Genomic DNA, 6,657 nt, shown 5'->3' with positions numbered 1-6,657 from the left:
GTGTGTGTGTGTGTGTGTGTGTGTGTGTGTGTATTCAAATGTATGGCATATCTATATGTAGATATGTATGTATGTATGTATCTATGTATCTAGATTGAGAGAATGAGAATGAAAGAAAGAGTAAGAGAGAGTGTATTGTATGTATATGAGAGAGATTGATTGATTATAAGGAATTGGCTCATCTGATTGTGAAGGCTGGTAAGCCCAAAATGTGCAAGGCAGGCCAGCAAGCCGGAGACCCAAGAAAGAGTTCATGTTGCAGCTCAAGTCCAAAATCAGTCTGCTAGTAGAATTCCCTCTTCTTTGGGAGGGTTCATTCTTTCCTTTTTTCTTAAAAGCTTCAACTGATTGGATGAGGCTCACCCACATTATGGAAGATTATTTGCTTTTCTCAAAATTTGTTGATTTAAATGTTAATTTAATTAAATAAGTACCTTTACAGCAATATCCAGATATGTTTGATTAAATATCTGGGCTCCATTGCCTAGCCAAGTTGACACATAAGCCACCACATAGGGACAAAAAAAAAAAAAGATTGTTTTTGAAACTATAAGTTACTTATATTTCTCTTGATTATTTTATATATGCTTTCTTCTAAGTGGTATGTCCCCTTCTCTATTTCTTTCTTTCTCATTTCTTAAGAACCAGAAAAAAAAATACGTGATTTCTACAAGAAAACTTTTCCAAATCACAAATCATTCATCATGTTCCCATTTTCTGCTATTAAAAATCAAATATACTAATGTATTTACTAATTATTATTAGGATTTTTCATATATTTTCATCATTAATTCATTAAGAACGTTTTTATTGGAAAGCCTCTTTTCTTTCCTCAAGGTGCTGACAATCAAGTGAAGGATACAGAAAAATACAAATACAACACAATATGCTATTGCAATGTGAGGATTAAATGTGGCACATAATAGGGCCATTTTTTTTGAGAATTGAAGTTCTAATGAACATCAGAGAGAAATACTAAATGAAAGACAAAGTGAATAGCATTCATGAAACAAACTCCTTTGAACAGATTGAATAAGAATGGTGATGATAGAAACATATATTGGCCTATAGTAGTTTTTTATTTAAAAAGTGCTTGGTGGACCCTTGATAATTATGACATTTTGTCAAGAGAACTAAAGGAGATTTGTCAATTTCAGAAGAAAAAAATGGTTAAAATTTTACTGTCCTATATTTCCACCATTTGCAACATTATATTATATTTAGAACTCTGCAGAAATTGCATTTTGATCTTAATAATATTTGACTTTTGTTTGCATATGTGACACAAGGAATGCATACACTGTCCTAGTCTGAATTTAGCTAACATTCGGTTAGGTGGGTGAAGTCTATTTTGCCGAAAGTATTTTCACAATTTTTTCTGTTAGCAAGTTAACAATTGAGAGCTTTATAATTTTTACCATATTATTGTGGTAAAAAAAAATAACATAGTACTATGTTATTCCTAATTGACACAATGTATCTGGCATGAAGCAAGGTTCATTGAAAGCATAAAATTATCAAAAGTGTAGATATATACATATCACATGAGTATATAATTCCATTTATTTAATATTTACTAAAAGTAATTCTTAAGTTCCTGTTTCTCTTTTTAGAAATAGTAAAGAGGAATCTAATAAAATGATAAAATGAAATTCCAGTTGTACTGAAAAAATTAATTTTCTATGGTGAGGATTCATATAAGCAACAAACATTCAGAAGTTTAAAAGAAGTCAGGAGTTTGATCTTATTAGATTGGTGATTTTTTTGAACCTAATTCTCACTGTATTTCATTTTTTTACATTGAAGTTAAATTTACATAAAGTGAAATGAGTACTTCTTAAGAATATCATCTGTTTAGTTTTTTGTTTTGGTTTTATGCTTATTTTATTTAAATTCAATCAGTTAACATATAGTGTCTCATTAGTTTCAGATATAGAGTTTAGCTATTCATCCGTTGCATATGACACCGAGTGCTCAGTACGTCACATGCCCTTCTTCATGCCCATCACCCAGTTACCCCCTCCAGCAATCTCAGTTTGTTTCCTGTGATTAAGAGTCTCTTATGGTTTGTCTTCCTCTATGATTTCATCTTGTTTTATTTTTCCATTCCTTCCTCTATTATCATCTCTTTTGTTTCTTAAATTCCATATATGAATGAAACCATGTGATAATTGTCTTTTTCTTATTGACTTATTTCACTTAGGGTATCCTCCAGTTCTAGCCACATCATTGTAAATGGCAAGATTTCATCCTTTTTGAAAGCCGAGTAATATTCCTTTATATATATACCACATCTTCTTTACCCATTCATTTGTCAATGGACAGCTGGGCTCTTTACATAGTTTGGTTACTGTGGATATTGCTGCTATAAACATTGGGGTGCAGGTGGCCCTTTGGAAAACAATGTTTGTATCTTTTGAGTAAATACCTAGTAGTGCAATTGCTGGGTCCTAGGATAGCTCTATCTTTAGCTTCTTGAGGAACCTCCATACTGTTTTCCAAAGTGGCTGTACCACTTGCATTCTCACCAATGGCGTAGGAGGGTTCTCCTTTCTCCATAATGAGATACCACCTCACACCAGTCAGAATGGCTAAAAATAACAACTCAGGAATCATTTGTTTAGTTTTGATGTTTGTACACACCCATATAACCAATACCCCTATCAAGATATCAAAACTTTTCATCTCCCTGGAAAATCTCCTTCTGACCCTTCCTTGTCATTCTCTACCTCAATAAGAATCCAATCTTTTGTTTCTATCACCATAAATTAGTTCCACACATTCTTAATATTCATATAAATGGAATAATTCAACATTTTTTGAGATTTATCTACATTGTTGTGCATGTCAGTAGTTAATTCTTTGTATCTTTTTGAGTAGTATGCCATTAGTTAAAATATCACATTTGTTCATCAATTATCCAGTTCATCAACAAATTTGTCAGTTATCCAGGTGGCTGTTTGAGTTTTGATCTCCTGTGAATGAAGCTGATAAAAATACTTTTATTTAAATCTTTTTTGTCTGAAAATAATTTTTCATATTTCCTGTATAAAATATTTATGGACAGACCTAAGTAAAAATGTGCATGCATGTTTAATAGTTTTTCAAGGTGGTTGTATAGTTGTATATCCCTCCGGGAAAGAATGAAAGTTCCAGTCGTTCTACATCCTCACCAACATTTGATTTTGCCAATGACTTCACTATTAGCTATTTAAGTAATTGTCAAATTGTCAATTTAATTTGACATTTAATTTTCCAGACAAATAATACTGTTGAGCAATGTTCATTTTCCAAGTGATGACTACAGAGTTTCTCAAAGTTTTGATTTTGATGAAGCCTGAATAACATTTTTCTCCCCCCACCCTCCTACCCACATCTAGAAATCTTTGCTTACTTCAATGTTGTGACCATATTCTTTTATGTTTCCTTAAAATTATGGGCTAATTTTTGAATCTGATATGAGTGTTGATACATCTAACCAGTTGTTTCTATACAACTTGTTGAAAAGACTCTTTTTCCTATTGTCTTGGTGCTTTTTTAAAAAATGAATTCATACTGTATGTGTGGGTCTACTTCTGGACTCCCTATTCTGTTTCATTGATTATTATTTTGTTCTTCCACCAGTTCTACACATTTCTGAATTACTGTAGCTTTATAGTAAGCTCAAAAGCAGGTAGTAATTGTGTACTTCCTCCAATTTTCTTCATATATAAAAATCTATAGAAAATGTTTATAAATAGAATATATATTTAATTTTGACTGTTGAATTACTTTGTATTTCCATATTAATTTTACATGTATGTAAATCAATTAACCACAATTTTCTATCCCCAAAGGCCTGTTATAGATTTTCATTTGGGTTATATTCACTCCATACGTAGGTTAGGGGAGAACTGACATCTTCCCAAAGACTATGATAACAAGTCTTGCAATCAATCCACATAAAATATATATTTATTTAGGACTGTTTTAATTTCTTTCAACATCTTATTATAGATTTCACTTCAACAATCTTGCATGTTTTCCATTATTCGTGTTTAATGTTTTAAACATTTAAATGTTTACATGCTATTATGTGTATTAAAACAATCAAAAGTAAATATTTGGGGTACAAAACTGACAATTTTATCCCTAGCAGAGGAGAAACAATGAAAACTACAGAGACTTTATTAAAAATGGCAGTCTTAGTAATAAAACCAGATACACTTCATTATTCCTGCGATGTTAAGTGTTATAATCTGTATAAAAAAAATTTGCTAGAGACAAAATTTCTTCATCTGTTTATACTAATAATGCCACCTAATATCAAAGATGTGTATTGTGGAAGAACAAACACTAGGAATTATGTGACCAAGGATGATTCAAATGATCTTCAGTAATGAAATTAGCTATTGATGTAAATATTGTGTGAGTACATGCACAAGTGCACGTGTATAAATGACTTGGTAACTGGTCATCACATTTAGAGGAAACAAGACTAGAAAAGAGTTGGGGTTGATACTGGGTGGGCATTCATCGGCGAATACAGCAAGGAAGGTCTTTCATGTGCAAATAGAGACTGAACATATGGAGCAATCACATTCTGCTTTATTATAGTGAAAGGGTGATCATAATATGCTGCCTGACCTTGGTTTCTTGTTCACTAAGACAGTAAAATTGTGATTTTGGTTAAGTGTCTTGCCTCTGGGTACACAGCTTTTCAGAATGTGGTGTGATATGTAGTAAAAATTGTTCATTTTGGTATTATTTTTCTAATTGAAGTTAGTTAGTTGTTAAAGAGAAGCTACTCTCATGAGTTTTGGCTGTTGCTCCTGTTTTATTTTACTTTTGTTCTCATATTGGTGATCACATATGATTAGATTTTATGACATTGATAAAGACAGTAAAAGGGGCACCGGGGTGGCTCAGTAACTTAAGTCATGATACCAGAGTCCTGGGATCGAGCCCCATATCAGGCTCCCTGCTCATCCGGGAGCCTGCTTCTCCCTCTCACTCTGCTACCCGCCCTGCTGGTACTCTCTCTCTCTCTGTCAAATAAATAAACAAACAAACAAACAAATAAAATCTTAAAAAGAAAGCAGTAAAGGGAAAATTCTAATCTTCAATCGGATTACTAAACTAAAATAGTTGAGTGATATGTATTTTATATCTTAAACACTCAGATGCTTTTACCTCAGGTCGAAATCCCAGGATTTTTTATATTAAGAATGGCATTTCAGTATGTCTTGGAAGGCCAAGCTGATACTGATGACATAATCATTGAGAATGAAGCACTTTCCTAATTCTTGAGATTTCATTATGATTTGAAAAACAAATAGATAAATGTCATTGGCAAATTTAATAAGTACATCCATAAGATAAAAAATATTTTTCAGAGCTTTATTTAACTAAAAGTAGTCACTGAATTGCCAATATTAAAACATTTTCAATATTCTAGATTTGAAGATGACTACACACCTGCTAGAGTACTGAATACTCTAGTATTTCTAAAATTATAGCTGTAGCTATAGGGCAAATGTTTCAATATCTTTGAATAAAACATCTCGAACATATGAAGGTACAAATATTTTGAATATAATCATATTTTATAGAAAACAAAAAATAGAAATATGAAGTTTTACAAGTTAGAGATATGGAAAAAAATAAAATGTTTATATAATCCAGATTAGGGTTAGTATTATTTCAAGTTATGCTTATATTTGTGATATTTCAAAATCAAATTGAATTTGGTTAGTTTCTTTGCAAGAAGCCCTCCTTTGACATTGCTGCATTTAACTAAAATGTTTAGCAATTTATTACTGTATTTTCAAATTTCTGTTTATTTAAATATCCAGCATGGACATTTTTATTTACTTATTATAAACTTTTATAGAAAATATATTTGTTAAAGTATAACTCACTACATAGGACCATATTAATTTAAATTGGTTATACTGAAATTAATATATATATTTATTAAATTTATATTCACTTTTGCATAAATGGCTAGACTTCATAGACAGGAAAAGTAAGTTTTTTGTGTGTTATAAAGGCATCCTCACGTGCTTTCTTCGGGAATACAAATTTTGTGACTAACAGATTCATTTCCAAGAAGTGATGCAAAGTGAATTTCCCTTGACAAGTGAGAAATCTCTTCATAATTTCTGGGTCCATGTTCAATCCAAATATCTTAAATTGCCTGACAAAATCATCAAACACTCCCTGCCATTCGAAATGAATGATAATTGTAAGTTAGGATATTCTAATTTATTATATGTAATGAGTAAGCAAAGAAACCTAGTAAAGGTCAAACCAGATGAGTGTTTTAAGCCATTCATCAACAATGTAGATATAAAGAGCTTGGAAAAGATTACAGACAATATTAACTCCCTCATCCATTGAAACTATTAATAGTTCTTTCATTTTCAATTGTCAATTTATTTTTACAATTTAAGCACTGTGATGATGTTTTTAATGTACATTAGATTCGTAGTCTGCTTTTGTGTCAAATCCCTAATATACTTTGAGAGTTGTGGACATATTGCAAAATACTAGACTAAAGAATAATACCCAGTAAAGAAATAATTATAAGATGAAGATGAAGTAGACGTATTTATAAAGTTGAGAGAAATGACCATTAAAAGTAGAGGGTGGGAGGTTGATGAAGAGAGAAATAAG

The sequence above is a fragment of the Ursus maritimus genome, unplaced genomic scaffold (assembly GCF_017311325.1).
Source record: "Ursus maritimus isolate PB19 unplaced genomic scaffold, ASM1731132v1 scaffold_29, whole genome shotgun sequence".
Classification (NCBI taxonomy): Eukaryota; Metazoa; Chordata; class Mammalia; order Carnivora; family Ursidae; genus Ursus; species Ursus maritimus.
The sequence above is the reverse complement of the archived record's forward strand: the minus strand, read 5'-3'. Positions refer to the sequence as shown.